The sequence below is a fragment of the Magnolia sinica genome, chromosome 10 (genome assembly GCF_029962835.1).
Source record: "Magnolia sinica isolate HGM2019 chromosome 10, MsV1, whole genome shotgun sequence".
Taxonomy (NCBI): domain Eukaryota; kingdom Viridiplantae; phylum Streptophyta; class Magnoliopsida; order Magnoliales; family Magnoliaceae; genus Magnolia; species Magnolia sinica.
Window position 1 is genome coordinate 51,807,884 of NC_080582.1, and position 18,326 is coordinate 51,826,209.

Here is an 18,326-nt window from a genome sequence, read left to right on the forward strand (position 1 = left end):
TGAAGGAGGATTGGTTGAGGGGTTGACTATCCATTGCAGGACTAGACACTACTCGAAATCCCCTGAGTTAATTGAAGTTATGGCTGAAGACCAACCTCCTCTACTTCCACCCAGGGTGGAGGATACCCAAGATGAGAATGAGGTGCATCAGGCACCCCCGCCTCGTACTTTATAAGATTATCTACAACCGGCGGGAGTGAGTACGCCCTTATGCATGATTTTCCCTGAAAACATAGTACAAATGGACATCAAGCCAGGAGTTATCCAACTCCTTCCCAAATTTCATGGACTTGAATCAGAAAGTCCATATTTACATTTGAAAGAGTTCGATGAGATTATAACTACATTATATTTTCCTAATGTATCTGAGGATACAATCAGGCTGAAACTCTTTCCTTTTTCCTTAAAAGAGAAGGCTAAGACGTGGTTACATTCACTGTGTCCTAGATCCATTGGCACATGGAACGACATGCAGAGGGAATTCATAAAAAAATTCTTCCCACATCATAAAATGATTACCCTCAGAAAAGCAATCATGAACTTTGCCCAAAAGGAAGATGAAACATTCTTCCAATGTTGGGAAAGGTTCAAAGATTTGGTCAGTTCATGCCCACAACACGGATTTGAAACGTGGCGCATTACAAATTTCTTCTACGATGGACTGACATCTTCCATGCGCCAAATGGTCGAGACAATGTGTAATGGAGAGTTCATTAATAAAGATGTCGACGAGGTATGGGACTACCTCGATAGTCTGGCTGAAAAAACACAATCTTGGGACTATTACCCAAAATCAAACACCACGTCTAGGCCGACTCAATTAAAGGAGAAAGGTGGATTATATCTCTTGAAAGAAGAGAATGATCTCAAGTGTAAAGTGACTACTCTTATAAAGAAAGATGAGGCCATGGAAGGAAAGAAGGATAAGGTTAATGAAATTGTTTGCGGCATCTGTGATTGCAACATTCATACAACTAAAATTGTCCTACAATACCCGCCTTTCGAGGAGTGTTGAATGAACAAGTTAATGCCGTAAACAAGTATCAAAGACCTTTTATTGGACCTAACTCCAATATGTACAATCCTGGTTGGAAAAATCATCCAAACTTTAGTTGGAGGAATGGACAAATGGCTACCCCTCAAGGTTTCTTCAATCAAAATCCAAATCAAATGAAACCTCAAGAGGAACCGGTTCAAAATTCCATACAAGAGCTGGCTCAGGCAATGCGGGGAATTATAGATTTTATGCAAAAGATAGATTCTCGTATGACGGTTATAGAAAAGGGGATGCTTCCTGCACAACCTCTCCCCAACCCTAAACCGTAGTACGAGATTAGTGATCCCAGCTCTTCAAATCAGATGGGGCACGCTAAATCCATCACCACTCTTAGGAGTGGAAAGATCATTGATAAAACTCTTCCGGTTAGGCCCGAAAAGCCTTAAGCACCAGAAGAGGACAACAATGATAGATCTAGTGATGCCCCATAAAAATTAGAACCAAAACTTCTAGAGAAGCCAGTTGCTCCGTTCCCCAAACGGTTGGTTGCACCAAAACGTCTTTCTAACTCTCAGGATATTCTGGAGGTGTTGAAACAAGTGAAAGTTAATATTCCTCTACTTGATGTTGTGAAACAGATTCCTTCATATGCCAAATTTCTGAAAGACTTATGCACGACCAAAAGACGGTAAATTATTCAAAAGAAAATCTTCTTGACTGAGAAAGTGAGTGCCATCCTGAAGCAAGACGTGCCGCAGAAATTCAAGGATCCCAGTAGCCCAACCATATCATGTGTAATCGGGAACCATCGAATTGATCACGCACTTCTTAACTTAGGAGCGAGCGTAAATCTGATTCCCTACTCGGTATACAAACAGTTAGATTTGGGTGAGATAAAACCCACCCTGACCACACTACAACTTGCTGATCGCTCTGTTCGTGTACCAAGAGGGATAATTGAGGATGTGTTAGTCCAGGTCGATAGATTTTACTACCCTGTAGATTTTATCATCCTGGACACCGAACCCATCAATAACATAAGCACTCAGATTCCCGTCATTCTTGGTTGCCCATTCCTTGCCACGTCAAATGCAATTATCAATTGCAGGAATGGTGTCATGACTATGTCTTTTCAAAATTTGATATTGGAGTCAAACATCTTTTTCAATAACGGCAGCAACTCAGAGGATGATGACGATTTCCATGAAATTAACATGATTGACTCTTTCGTGGAAGATACGACACCTCTGACCTTATCCTCCGACCATCTAGAGACATGCCTGGCCCACTCCCATGATTTTGATGATGACATGATTAGGGAGACGTGCACCTTGCTTGATACTGCACCGGTACTTGAAGTTAACCGGTGGAGGCCACAATTTGAAGAATTGCCACAAACCGATGTAGTGCCTCTACCATCTAACCTCAAGCCGCTGAAGCTTGACCTAAAACCTTTGCCCTCTGATTTGAAATATGCCTATTTAGGTCAAGATGAGACATACCCGGTGGTGATCTCTGCCCACCTGAAGAAAGAACAGGAGAGTATGCTCATATCTACTCTCATTGAGCATAAAGGAGCCCTGGGATGGACGATAGCGGACCTCAAGAAAATCAATCCCTTGATTTGTACTCACCGCATATATCTTGAGGATAATGCAAAAACCGCTTGGCAACCACAATGTAGACTAAATCCAAACATGAAGGAAGTGGTTAAGCCCGAGGTTCTTAAACTATTGGACGTGGGTATCATATACCCTATATCAGATAGTCAATGGGTGAGTCCAACTCAAGTGGTCCCTAAGAAGTCCGGAATCACCATCGTAGCCAATGCTAATAATGAACTCATGCCAACTAGAGTCACTACTGGTTGGAGAATGTGCATTGACTACAGGAAGTTGAATACCGTCACGAGGAAAGACCACTTTCCTTTACCATTCATTGATCAGATCCTGGAAAGGTTAGCTGGTCATTCCTATTACTGTTTCCTTAACGGGTATTCGGGCTACAACCAGATAGATATAGCCCCTGAAGACCAGGAAAAGACCACATTTACATGCCCCTACGACACCTTTGCCTACCGAAGGATGCCATTCGGACTATGTAATGCCCCTGCCACCTTTCAGCGATGTATGCTTAGTATCTTTTCTGATATGGTGGGGCAATATCTGGAGGTCTTCATGGACGATTTCTCTATTTACGGTCCATCTTTCAGCAAGTGCTTGGAAAGTCTTAAATGTGTGCTGAAAAGATGTGAAGAAAAGAACTTGGTACTTAATTGGGAGAAGTGCCATTTCATGGTTCATAAGGGAATTGTCCTTAGACGTATTATCTCGTCCAAAGGAATCGAGGTGGATAAGGCAAAAATCGATCTTATCTCTAACCTACCTCCGCCCAAGAACATCAGAGATGTGCGATCCTTCTTAGGACACGCAGGATTTTATAGACGATTCATAAAGGACTTTAGTCTCCTCTCTCGTCCCTTATGTAATCTTTTGCAAAAGGATGCACCATACGAGTGGACTGAGCAATGCCAAGAAGCTTTCACCAAGCTTAAGGGCATGTTAACCACTGCACCCATCATGTAGCCACCCGATTGGAGCCTTCCTTTTGAGCTTATGTGAGACGCTTCTGATTATGCTCTTGGGGCGGTTCTAGGCCAGAGAAAAGATAAGAGGCCCTACGTCATTCATTACGCAAGTAAAACTTTAAATTCTGCCCAAGTGAACTACTCGACTACGGAAAAGGAACTCCTAGCCATAGTGTTCGCTTTAGATAAATTTAGGTCCTACTTGATCGAATCCAAGATCATTATCTACACAGATCATGCGGCACTTAAGTATCTTCTTTCTAAGAATGATTCTAAGCCCCGCCTGATACGATGGATCCTTCTACTCTAAGAATTTGATTTGAAATTTAAAGATAAAAAGGGAGTAGAGAACGTAGTGGCCGATCATCTGTCTCGCCTTAATACCTCTGATTCCCTTGAGGTGACTCATATCAATGATATGTTCCCTGATGAACAACTGTTCAGAGTCTCCCATTCACCTTGGTTCGCTGATATTGCTAATTATCTTGCCACAGGTTCCATACCGACACATTGGACTGTGTAAGATAAGAAGAAATTTTTCACCAAGGTGCGCAACTTTTTCTGGGACGATCCATATTTGTTTAAATATTGCCCAGACCAGATCCTAAGGAGATGTGTGCCAGACGATGAGCATCAGAGTGTCATCTCCTTCTGTCACTCACAGGCCTGTGGTGGTCACTTTTCTGCTAAAAAGACCACGACCAAGATTTTACAGTGTGGCTTTTATTGGCCCACTATGATCAGGGACACTCATGAGTTTTGCAAGGCTTGTGAGCGTTGTCAGAAATTGGGAGCATTGTCCCGTCGAAATATGATGCCTTTGAATCTCATTCTTATCATAGAAGCATTTGACTGCTGGGGCATTGATTTCATGGGACCATTCCCCCAATCATTTGGAAATTTGTATATTTTACTCGCCGTAGATTATGTCACTAAATGGGTCGAAGCAATTTTGTGCCGAAATAATGACCATCGCACGGTCATTAAATTCTTAAAAGAGAATATTCTTTCACGGTTCGAGACGCCTCGAGCCATCATTAGTGATGGGGGCTCACACTTTTGTAATAGACCATTCGAGAGCTTAATGAAGAAATACGGTATCTCTCATAAGGTGAGCACCCCATACGATCCACAGACAAGTGGACAAGCTGAGATTTCCAATAGGGAGATGAAACATATCCTGGAGAAAATGGTTAACCCTGATCGTAAGGATTGGTCAATCAGATTGACCGATGCCTTATGGGCATACCGTACTGCTTTTAAAACCCCTATTGGAATGTCTCCCTTTAGACTTGTCTATGGGAAAGCTTGTCACTTGCCTGTGGAGTTGGAACATAAAGCGTACTGGGCGATCAAAAATCTGAATTTCAATCTGGACAATGCTGGCTCGCTACGTAAACTTCAATTAAATGAACTTGAAGAAATCCAGAACGATGCGTACGAGAACTTGAGAATTTACAAAGACAGAATGAAGGCGTTTCATGACCAACGTATTTTACGAAAATCATTCACACCTGGTCAGAAAGTCCTTTTGTATAATTCCCGATTACATCTCTTTCCAGGTAAGCTTCGATCTCGTTGGACCGGCCCTTACATTGTGGTTACTGCGTATCCTCATGGGGCCGTTGAGATAAGAGATCTTGACAATGGCAAGGAGTTTAAAGTAAATGGACATCGCTTAAAGCCATTTGTCGAGAAATTCGATTCAGAGGACATGTCCATACCTCTGACTGATCCTATTTACCAGGATTGACCTCCTAGTCTGATGGAGGTATAGGTAGGTTTCCTGTTTTCCTAGGACTAGGATAGTTTCCTTTATGCTGTTTTAGGATAGACGGTAAACTTAGCACTCTTGGGAGGCAACCCAGCCTTTTATTTTATTTTATTTTAGTTAGTTAGTTCAAATGTTTGTGGGTAACATTGCTGCAAACCCTCATGAGACTACAACTCGTCCACTAGGGGCAACCTAGGGGTTTAAAGGCTTGTTGCATATGCTAAATGCAATCGAGAGCACCTGCGAAAGTGGTGTAGGTAGGATTTTATTTTTATTATTTTTATTGTACTTCTATTGGTTTCTCTCTTGTGTTGACCTGCTCTTACGTAGATATTTTTGGAAAGCCTCTTGATTCTTTCGTCTAGGTGCTATCTTTCTATCACTCCTCTTTATTTTCGTTGTCCCATGTGCATTGCATGCTTATTTCTTTTACATTGAGGACAATGTAGATTTTAGGTTGGGGGTAGGGAGATTAAGTTCCCTAATCAGTGTTTTCTTAGTCTTGAGCAGAAATTGTGAAAAATTTTTAAATTTTTTTTTTCTAGAATTTCGTATAAATTCGAAGCGATTTTGACGGCTATCTTGGATTTAGAATTACAAGATAAGTGATGTTGGAATTTATGACTCTTGGATTCAACTATTTTTTAGATTTCACAGTTAAGTTAGAACTATTAATCCATGATTAGAAGTTTTGAACATTGATTGAATCATAATTTTACATATCACATCTCGCTTTCACATTAAGGGTTCAGTTCAATATTGAAGGATTAACTTGCTAATCACTAAACATGAAAGGAACCAACTTGGGGAAATTGAATGGATTGGGCGAACAGTCTTTACCATAGGTTTGCTCCCTATAGGTGAGGATTCGATTCCCCACGGATGATGTTTGAAAAAGAGTTGGGTGTACAGTCTTTACCATAGGTTTGCTCCCTATCAGTGAGGATTCGATTCCCCTTCTTGGCGTTACTTTTTATGAAAAAATTAAAAATTTAAAGAAGAAAAAGATAATGTGTGAGACAAGTTTGGGTTATCGTGAATTCCCTTATTGGTTAAAAATGATATCCTTAAATATAGGGGTGAATCTTAATGTTGATAAGTCGAGATTAGACTATACATCCATGGTATTCAATGTTAGAATTGTTCTAATTGACAGATTAATATTTTGAACTTAATTACGAAGTCACCATGTGCTTGAGTCTCGGAGAGAATTATACCCAACATTCATGAATCTTAGAATTTTCACATCTCGACTATTTGTTCACAAGTCACTCGGGTTTACAGGAATTGTCTTTTAGTTCTGAAAGTAATTTTCACATATTTTGCTCGGGACTAGCAAAATGCTGGTTGGGGGTTGTGTTGTGGGTCAAATATTGCATATTAGACCCAGTTATTGCATGGATTTACAAGCATGATACCGTTTAATGGCCCGATTTAATCGTGTTTGTGATGCAGAGTGTATTTACGAGCATGGACTGAAAAAGAGTACTTAAAGCATGAATTTAACACTCTAATGACACCAAAGCATGGGACGGACCCCATGAGACCAAGATCGACAGATTTGCACCCTAGGGATCTAAGAAAATCGAGAAACTGATGCTCAAGTAGCCCGAAAGACGTCCAGAATGCAAGATCGGTGTAATCAGGAGCTTGGATTGAAAAAGGATACTACAAGCATAGAATTAATGCTCCGAAGTCACCAAAGCAAGGGACGGATTTCAGAGGACCAAGATTGATGGATTTACATGACAAAGATCTGAGGGAATCAAGCCGTTCACGTTAAAGAGGCCCAAAAGTTGTCCAAGATTCAAGATCACATGGTTTCAACCATCCATTCGGCTCGAAACTTCATACATGGCCTGAGGACCATAAATTAACCATATACACCAAAAAATCAGCCATCGGATCCCTGTGGAAGTATTTCAAACGACAGATCAGCCCATAAACCGTTAATTATTGGCCCACCTGAGGTCTGGATATACTTCCAATTTGGCTTCAACCCATTAAATGGGGAGAAAAAATGAATTAGTGGAGTGGATTTCGGATTAACATCACAGTGGACCCCACCTTGTGTGGAGTGTACATAATGCGCATGCGCACCATCTGTGCACTGCACCTTAAAGATGGTCAAACCGACGTTTGACCCGTCTCTCCTTTTCAAAAACTGCAACTGCCGTGTTGCTGCTGCGTAACCATCCAACGGACGGATTTGGCGGATGCTGGGGGGCCACTATCATGGCCCATGTGAATGATCCAAGCCGTCCACCTTGTATAGGGGCTCGCAAAGGTCGAACCCATGTTCACATTATTCATCAATGCAGGCACATGTGCTCGCTACAGAGGTCACAAGCAAGCAGTCCTGCAACGTTCAAACCAGTGCAATGCGATTTTCTTCCTTGGGCCGGACTACATCCAAGTACAAACTAACCTTTCCCGACCGAGATTTCGTCCTGCATTTAATGGACGTCTTGGATTTACAAAATAACAACGAAGTGGGCCCCACCATCGAAACAGCGCAAGTGTCATCCGCAATCCCTGTTTTAGCGTCGGACACTGGGCGTTCCTTTTTTGGCCATTGCACGATCATGGCAATGATCGGATAGAAGATCTGATCCGTCCATCATGTAGCTCATTCAAAAACGTCCCAAGGGACGTTGATTTTATGGATAGAATGCAAGGAAAATGGGAGTTGGGAGGCTCCGAATTTGACTGCGTAAGGGTTATTCACGCCACCGACTTTCCAGTTTGGCGGACTGCTATGCGTAAAGAGAGCTTCCGCAGTCGACTCTTCTGCGGACTCCAGCCCTCCTCCGCCCCTGGCATGTATAAAGGAGAGGGACGGCCAGTTGTGGAGGGGGGGAAGAAAGAAGGAAGACGGCTGAGGCTTGGACGTGGCTGGACGTGAGGCTGGAGTAGGAAGTGATATCTGGTTTTTCTTTCCTTTTTGTTCTTTTCTTTTTCTTTTTCTGTTTATTTGCTTTGTCTAAAGGGTCTAGCCCATTCATGTGTGGCTAAACCCCTTAGCTAGGGCTAAGGGGTGAAGCTTGTAGCGTGATGGGAAGAATTTTAAGCCTTTAATTCTTGTTTAAACTGAATGGATTAGGTATTGGGTTGATTGTAAGGGAATGTTTTCAGTTTTTAATGGTCTGTTGTGACTAAAATTACAACAGGTCTGTGATGGCTTTAAGCATGTTTCTTCATTTTTTTCATGTTTATGACGTCAAGAAACCCTATTGTTCACCATAGTCTCATGAGCATGGTCGGATGACGGTACCCTTCCTAACCCTCATAACATGTTGATTGGTTGGTAATTAGTTTAATCCTGTTGTTTACTTTGTATCCTGGGCATGGTTTGGTGATGGAATCCATTCTAATTCCTATACCTTTCATCTCTTGAAACTTTTATCAGGTAAGTTCAGTTAAGTTCCATGATTCTTGAAGTAGGCGTAAGATCTCCCTGATCTCTACAAGTGGATCCTCTGAATCCCGAGTTTCCTGTCTTTGATTTCTCTTAAGTTTTAGATTAATCTCTCACCATTATTCATCACTTTATATTGGATTTAGATTTCATCTTAAGCTAGTTCTATTTCTACCTAGTTTCAGATAACGTACAAGTATCAGCCCCTTGGGATTCGACCTCGGTCTCACCGAGTTTATTACTACATCACAACCCTGTACTTTGGGAGTGAACATTCGGGATCGGGTTTAGGTTTGGGTTTTCAAGTTTAGGTTTAGGTTTAGGTTAGGGAGTTGAGATTAGGATTAGGTGTAGGTTTAGGTTTAGGGATTGGAGAATACATTTAGGTTTTAGGTTTAGGTTATAGGTTATAGGTTATAGCTTTAGGGAATTGAGAATAGGTTAAGGTTTAGGTTTAGGAAATCGGGTTCCGGTTCGGGATCGAGTTTAGGTTTGGGTTTTCAAGTTTAGGTTTAGGTTAAGGAGTTGAGATTAGTATTAGGTGTAGGTTTAGGTTTAAGGATTTGAGAACACATTTAGGTTTTAGGTTTAGATTAAGGTTATAGGTTTAGGTTAGGTTTAGGTTTAGGTTATAGGTTATAGGTTATCGCTTTAGGGAATTGAGAATAGGTTAAGGTTTAGGTTTAGAAAATTGGGTTCGGATTCAGCATCGGGTTTAGGTTTGGGTTTTCAAGTTTAGGTTTAGGTTTAGGTTAGGGAGTTGAGATTAGGATTAGGTGTAGGTTTAGGTTTAGGGATTTGAGAATACGTTTAGGTTATAGGTTTAGGTTTAGGTTATAGGTTTAGGTTTAGGTTAGGCTATAGGTTTAGGTTATAGGTTTAGGTTTAGGTTTAGGTTAGGTTATCGGTTAAGGTTTAGGGAATTGAGTTTAGGTTATAGGTTATTGGTTTGGGTTATAGGTTATACGTTATAGGTTAAGGTTTAGGTTATAGGTTAAGGTTTAGGTTTAGGTTTAGGTTATAGGTTTAGGTTAAGGTTATGGTTTAGGTTTAGGTTTTAAGTTTTGGGATTTGAGAATAGGTTTAGGTTATAAGTATAGGTTTAGGTTAATGTTGTAGGTTATATGTTTATGTTATAAGTTTAGGTTTAGTTTTAGGTATTAGTTTTTAGTGTAGGTTTAGGTTTAGGGTTATACTAGGGTCTGCTCAAACAATTTCGAGCTAATACATAAACACAGCCTGTCCAAATGGCCAGGCCACTCCAATATTTTTTATAGAAAATGTACAGCTTCATCATGGTCATAACAGTGGTTCCCACCTTCCAAGGATCCCTGCTCAACATCTGGATAGCTCCGACGCACATCCGGGTCTGCTCTAATCTTGACCAAATACATAAACACGGCTTATCCAAATGGCTAGGCCACTCCAATGCTGTCCATAGGAAATGGACAACTTCATCATGGTCATAACAGCGGTTCCCACCTTCCAGGGACCCCTGCTTAACATCCGGATAGCTCCGACGCACATCCAGGTCTGCTCCATCAATTTTGAGCTAATACATTTAAAAACAACATAAAAGGTAAGGAAAGCAAGAAACGTCCATATGAAGATATTGAGGGGAATTACTAGTGTATCTATATTCCTTCTATGTACTGAAATGAACCAATATAACCACCACAAACCAACACCCTGCATATCTGTACATTTCTCAAACAAGCCAAATTTGGGAATTAGGGATTTTTAGAATCTCAACACCCTACATATCTGTACATTTCTCAAACAAGCCAAATTAGGGAATTAGGGAGCCATGAACAGCCACTGAAAGCAACCTAACTGAAATGAACCTTCAGTGATCCAAGTATGCACTACAACTACGAGCTTCATCCAAGACCAGAATATTTGGTTTTAAGATTGTTGGAAATAATGTGATGAGAATAGTATATAATATTTGAAAAAATAGAAAATTAAATAATATAATAAAGTAAGTAAAGATAACTTAATTATTTGAGTCAAAGAATGATTGAGTCACTCGGCTTGAAACCAAATCTGCCCTCTTTGAACCGCGTCCTAAGTGTAATAGGAATCTTGGACAGTTGGCCTTCATGATACAATGATTATTACCAAGTCCCAATGGTGCACTCTTTGTATATGGGCTTGAATCAGAATGCAGAATTTAACCGAAGTGAGTTAACTCGGCAGCAAACTCAGTTGGCAAAATAACAATAAACCAGCTATGGATTTTGAAGAAACGAAGAAAGATATCATTGGTTTTTAATTAAAAATTTTAAAATGAGTAGATATAGATATATATATATATATATATATATATATATATATATATATAGAGAGAGAGAGAGAGAGAGAGAGAGAGAGAGAGAGGAGAGAGAGCTAAATACCAAGTTCAAGAAATAGCTAAATCAGATTCATGACTATAACTACTACTATGCATGAATTCCAAATTTAGATGTTTATAAATGTCAATAAAGAAAATAAAAATAAATAAATAAAAGACAGAAGGTGAAATTCCCAATTCTAAAATTACTCAGCTCCTTAAAATTCTAAAATGTTCACATTCAAATCTATAAGCCCTAAAATCCTCAAATCCATGTTGGATTGTTGGGTAAGGTGGGCTACACGGTCCATTGCGACTAACATCACCGTGAGCCCCACCTAGCATATCAACAGGTTGTATGGCAAATAAACATTCCGGTGGAATCCACCCAAAAATCTGAAAAACCCTAAATCAGAATTGAGATTGAGAGAGATTGAGAGAGAGAGAGAGAGATATACCTCAATGTTGCTGGAGATTTAAAAAGAGGGGAAGATGGAGAAATACACTCTCCCTCTCTGCAATCTCTCACTCTCCCTCTCCGCAATCTCTCTCTGTCTGCAACGATCGCCCTCTATCTTTGCAATCTCTCTCCGTCTGCAACGGCGGCCCTCCCTCTCTGCAATCTCTCTCTCTCTCTCTCTCTCTCTCTCTCTGTTTGCAACGACCACCCTCCCTCTCTACAATCTCTCTCTCTCTCTCTCTGTCTACAATGACCGCCCTCCCTCTCTACTCCTCCCCAAAATGGTAGGGTTTGATTGCAATGTTTCGTTTTCTACTTTGAAAATGGGAGTGGATTAGGTGTTACTCATACGCATGCTCACCTGTGCACGTGCGAAACTTTCCACACGTGTCATGGGAATCTAATCCGAACAGTTCATGTGATGAAACATCCCATTAAACCCCCAAAGACTAATTTTCAATATGATCTAAAACTTCAGTGGGTCATAGAAAAGTGATATGAAAATCAAAGGAGAAAACTGTTTTCTTTTGACATGGCCCACGAAAGTTTTGGATCAATGTATGTTATGCCCACCATGAATGTATGTAGTCTATCCGCGCCGTTCATCCATTTTTCCAAATAATTTAAGGGGTTGAACCCAAAATTGAAGCATATCAAAAGATCAAGTGTATTATACCACAGGAAACAGTGGGAATAATGATTTCCACCGTCGAAACCTTACTAGGCCCCCCAATGATGTTTATTTGTCATCCAACCTGTTCATAAGATCGTATAGACATGGATGAATGGAAAACATAAAAATAAGCTTGATCTAAAACTTATGTGGCCCCTAAGAATTTTTCAACAGTAGACGTTCACTTCACACTTGTTTTTGTGGTCCATTTTAGTGTTGGATATGCTTCATTTTTGGGTTAAAGTCCTAAACTTATCTGATAAAATGGATGGACGGAGTGGATCAAATACATAAATCATGGTCTACCTCATGGAGCTTACTTAGTACGCTGAAATTTGGATGTGCTCCATGAGTCGACAAAACGGATGAATGGTATGGATACACAAAAATCATCTTGATATAAAAGTTTTGTGGCCTTTAGAAGTTTTTAATGGTGGGCATCACTGTCCCACTATTTTCTGTGCTGGGGGTCCACTGGACCATTTCAGATTATATATGCCTCATTTTTTGTCTCATGCCATAAGATGATCTTTAAAAATAGATGGACGACATGGATTACACACATACATCATGGTGGGGCCCACACAGCACCAACCACCTGCCATTGGATGGTGTAGGGGGAGTAGCCAATCCGTTCCCCTTATTTGTGGTGTGGTCCATTTAATATTTGGATATGATTCATTTTTGGATAATTCTATAAAATGATCTCGAAAAATGGATGAACAATGTAGGTTGAGTTTTGGATTTACCGAAAATTTGGGATCAACTCACACCGTTCATCCATTTTTCAATATAATTTTAGAGAATTATCCAAAAAATGAATCATATCCAAAGATTAAATGGACCACACCACAAATAAGGGGAACGGATTGGTTACTCCCCCTAACACCATCCAATGGCTGGTGGTTGGTGCTCTGTGAGCCCTACCATGATGTATGTGTTTAATCCATGTCGTCTATCTATTTTTAAAGATCATCTTATGGTATGAGACCAAAAATGAGATATATCCAAATCTTAAGTGGACCACATTCCATGAAACAGTGTTGAATGAACATCAAATTAACAGTACAGTGGGCCTTAGGAGGATTTTAATGATGGATATATAATAATTTTAATGATGTCAAAGTGGCACGTGTGTGCGATGTAATCTATCCATCGGGTGGGTTCAACCATGTAAATGCTATTACAATTCCAAAACCCAACTCACAACCTAGATACAAAGACCTGATGGATACCTGATGGGTACTCGAACCCAATCAGATCCAGGTCCAGGTATTCAAGAACCATACCAGTACCTAGTAAGACCCGAACTTGGTTAGCCCAAGAACAGGTGCTATAAGACCCGACCCAAACCAAACCCATTGATAGCCCTACTAATAAGGGCTCCACAGACCCCAAAGATTATCCTTGACAAGTCCACCAGGTGGAATCATGGGAATCCTTCCCAAGCACTTGTGCAACTTGCATGGCAATTGTCACCTTCATGGATGAAGATCTGTTGCTGGTGATAGGCACATAATTGCATTTTTCCATTGTTAGTGGCAAGCTGTATCATGCTTTAATAAGTGCTCTTATAGACCTGAATAATATCTTTGACAAGCCCACCAGGTGGAATAAAGAGAATCCTTAACAACCACTTGGGCAGCTTGCACGACGAGTACCACCTTTGTGGAAATTATTATTCCACACTGTTTCGCGTGGCATGGTACACTTGAGTTTTGGATTTACCTATAAATTTGGGATCAACCCACACCGTTCATCCATTCTTCTAAATCATTTTAGTGAATTATCCAAAAAATGAATCATATCAAAAGATTAAATGGACCACACCACAAATAAGGGGAACAGATTAGCTACTCCCCCTAACACCATCCAATGGCTGGTGGTTGGTGCTCTATGGCCTGGCCACACCATGATGTATGTGTTTAATCCATGCCGTCCATCTATTTTTAAAGATCATATCATGACATGAGACAAAAAATGAGGCATATCCCAATTTGAAATGGACCACATTACAGGTAACGGTGTTGAATGAGCGCAACCATTTAAAACATTTTGGAGGCCATAAAAGTTTTGGATCGAGATGATTTTTGTTTTCCCCTTCATCTGGGCATGTATGACCTAATAAACAGATTGGATGCCAAATAAACGATACAGTGGGCCTTACGAGGATTTAAATGATGGATATCCAATCACTATTGTTTTCATGTGGTGTGGTCCACCTGATATTTATATACCTCTCATTTTTGGCCCCACCATGATGTATGTTTTATATCCACACCTTCCATCCATTTGGAGAGATCATTTTAGGGCAATACCCAAAGAATGAGTTAAATCCAAAGCTCCAGTGGACCCCAGCACAAAAAACAGTGGGACAGTGACACCCACCATTAAAAACTTCTAAAGGCAACAAAAGTTATATATATATATATATATATATATATATATATATATATATATATATATATATCAATATGATATTTGTGTTTTCCCTTATTTAATGTATTTTTTAACTTTTGAATGGGTTGGATTTCAAATAAACATTACGATGGGCCTTAATATAGTTTCAACGGTGGGAATCACTCTCCCCACTGTTTTCTATGGTGTGGTCCACTACAGATTTATATTTGCCTCATTCTTTGGCTCATGACTTTAAACGATATCTTAAAATGGATGGACGGTGTGGATATAACAAATACATCATAGTGAGGCCCACAGAAAATGGTGAGGTCAGTCCAAGAGACGCCTACTAGTTGCAGCGACTTGCAAAACACCACTCATGGCAAAGGCACATCTATTAGAAGTTCTATGGGGCCCATCACAATATTTGTATTTAATCTCAGCCATCCATCCATTTTGACATTAATTTTAATGCATTAGCCCCCAAAAGTAGGTAAATTGAAAGCTCAAGTGGACCACACCATGGGAAACAGTGGAGATCAAGTGCCTTTCGTTGATTTCTGGTGTGGTCCATGTGAGCCTTCTATTTTCCAAAATTTTTGGGATAAAGCCCTAAAACATTAGTTAAATTTAATGAATGGCAAAGATAAATGATATATATTAGGGTGGGGCCGCATTTCATCTCAAGTGGGCGTCCACATTTCATTCCAGCGCCCACATTTCGCACCCACATTTCATTCTAGTGCCCACAAAAAAGCCCTCTCGCTCCTTTCTCCCCACCTCTCTCTCTCTCTCTCTCTCTCTCTCTCTCTCCATCTCGACTCCCCATCTCTCTCAATCTCTGTCCATCTCAACTCGCAACAAAAATAACCCCATCCTCGACTCTTCATTTGTCTCCCTGCCGATCCTCGTTTGGCCGAGCGGTGGTCCAAGTCCCTCCCTATCCACGCACCACCTTCATTCCTCTCTCAATCACAACCTGCCTTACTCTCTCTGAAGCTCAATTCAATTAGATTCATGAACGTGAGGTATTTCTCTCTCTCTCTCTCTCTCAATCTCAATGTTGATTTATGAATTTGGGGATTTAGTAATTTGTGAATTTTCAATTCGAATGTAGACCCTCATTTAGGGATTTGGGAATTTTAGGGCTTACAGATTTGAATGTTGACCTTGAATTTGGTTTTTCTAATTTTACAAATTGGGGATTTGGGGATTTTAGGATTTTGGGATTTTGAGAATTTTAAAATTAGGGATTTCACCTTCCAAATTTGAAAGAGCGATTTTAGTCTCAAGTTGTACAGTTTGGATTCACTCAAAGATGCCCCATGCATGTGTTTTATGAAAAACATAAAAACACAAAACACCGATAAAGAGAAAGAACACTAAACAGGACAACTGTTTAGTGTTCAGTCCAATAGCTTGAAGATGTTTATTTCTCGTCCAACCAGTTCATAAGGCTAGGTAAACATGAATGAAAGGAAAACACAAATATATAACCTTGATCTAAAACTTTCGTGTATACCCCCCCAGAAGGCTTCAAGGGTAGGCGTTTAATTCCCACTGATTCATATGGTGTGGTATACTTCATCTCTGGATATACTCAATTTTAGGCCCATGCACTAATATATGAGCTGCCACTGATTCATATGGTGTGGTATACTTCATCTTTGGATATACTCAATTTTGGGCCCATGCACTAATATATGAGCTGGGAAATGAATGGACAGCATGGATAAAACACATACATCACCATGGCCTAGCAAAGTTTACTCAAAACTCTACTTCACGGCCAGAGTAAATTAGTTCTCCATTGACTTTACTCAACCCCCTAAGTGGGACCCACCACGATGTCTGCGAGAACCCATGGACATGTTTATGAGAAATCACCCAGTCTATCCATTTTGCCAACTCATGTTAGGACATGACCTCAAAATGAGACAAATCCAAAACTCAAGTGGACCCCATGGTAGGAAATGGTGGGACTTAATGCCCACCGTTCATACATTCATTGGAGCTACAGAAGTTTTGAGTTGAAGTAGTTGATTAAGTAAGAACCTTCTCCAAATAGCTGATTAGTTTTGGTAAATGTTTAGCATTTTGTTCACAAGGCATGTGTCTCCTGATGAGTGGATAACTTGTTTTTTTGGATAAGGACATATGGACTCGTGGGATCATATGATGGACATTTGGGATCCCAAATAGCACACATCCTAAGTGTGTGTTGCATTTGTACTTGACATTAAATATATTGAAATGGGATATTTTTTCTAAGGCCCAAAAAAGGGATTTCCTTTTCCATCTTAGACTCCATAGAAACTGGTTACCATCCAGATGGTATTACATTACTGTCTCTGCACATAAAAGTATAGAGAGATTTGATGTCATGATTTGGTTTCATGCTATTACATATGCTTAACTTGCTTCTATTCTATGGATCTTTCATTTATTTACTATTCATGCTTTTCCTTCTTTTATTATTTTTTTTTCAAAGGGATTTTTTGTTCATTGTCATATATTTCTTTTACTTGTTTATTTATGTTTCAAGGTGAAGCTGATGACAAATGTCATTAATATAGTAATAGCTGAAAATTTTGTTGACGTGGGATCTTTCTTTGAAGGCTATCGATTTTTGAATTGTTAGCCTTCAAGGAATGCTATGAAGCAAGAAACATTCCAGATATTCCTTCAACTCATGGCAAGGACAATTCACCATGTCATAGGGATGCAATATGAACAAATAATGACATGCCTTAAGGCATCCATCCCAACATCTTAGTCATAATCAACTTAAAATCAACCTAGTACATAGAAGGAATATAGATACACTAGTAATTCCCCTCAATATCTTCATATGGATGTTTCTTGCTTTACTTACCTTTTATGTTGCTTTTAAATGTATTAGCTCGAAATATAGACACACTAGTAATTCCTCTGAATTTTCGTAGGTAAAAGTTTCATCCACGTTTTTACCTACGAAATATTTCGTAGGTAAAGTCTCATCCACATTTTTTCCCTACGAAAATTTTCGTAGGTAAAAGTATTGTGAAATATTTTTACCTACGGAACAAATCGTCGGTAAAAGTTTTAACTTATTTTTTACCGACGAAACAATTCGTCGGTAAAAGTTTTGTAAATATTTTTACCTACGAAAAAAATCGTTTAATTGATAGTAGGCATTGTTTAATTATATTCATTTGTTTATCTTATTGATTTCTTAATACAATATGAAAATGATGATAAATGTTAGTTCTAATTGAGTAATTCTTTATAAATAATTGATGACTAGATTAAATTCAATGATTCAATGATTTGCACTCTTCTTGGGAAATTGTAATTAATTAATTCATGTGGTATGGATGATCATGTGCATATATTTGCAGATGTATATAGATCTTTATTTTTTTGTGATTGCTGACCACATGTGTGGTATGTTTTGACAGTTTATGAAAAGCCTCTTTTTTTATTGTATCTCACTTTTTCTATGCTGCATACACGTGATATCAGAAATGGATTTGACGCCCCCGATCAAGAATTGGATGATGAAAGATATATTGAGTGATGAATACATTAAAGGCATTGTACCATTTATTATTTTTGTGAAAAGTAATTCGAGGGGTGTTGATTGGTATAGTTGTCCTTGTGCTGGATATCGTAATGTGCGTGGGAAGAAAATACTAAATACAGT

The 18,326-nt window shown here is 39.5% G+C and overlaps 1 non-coding gene across 1 annotated transcript; it reads right to left on the reverse strand.

Annotated features, from left to right (window-relative positions):
• Positions 1-517: 517 nt before the first annotated feature.
• LOC131217747 (small nucleolar RNA R71) lies at positions 518-624 on the reverse strand. The gene has a single exon (XR_009157338.1). It is a non-coding gene; the product is annotated as a small nucleolar RNA R71 (small nucleolar RNA).
• Between the last annotated feature and the right edge of the window lie 17,702 nt (positions 625-18,326).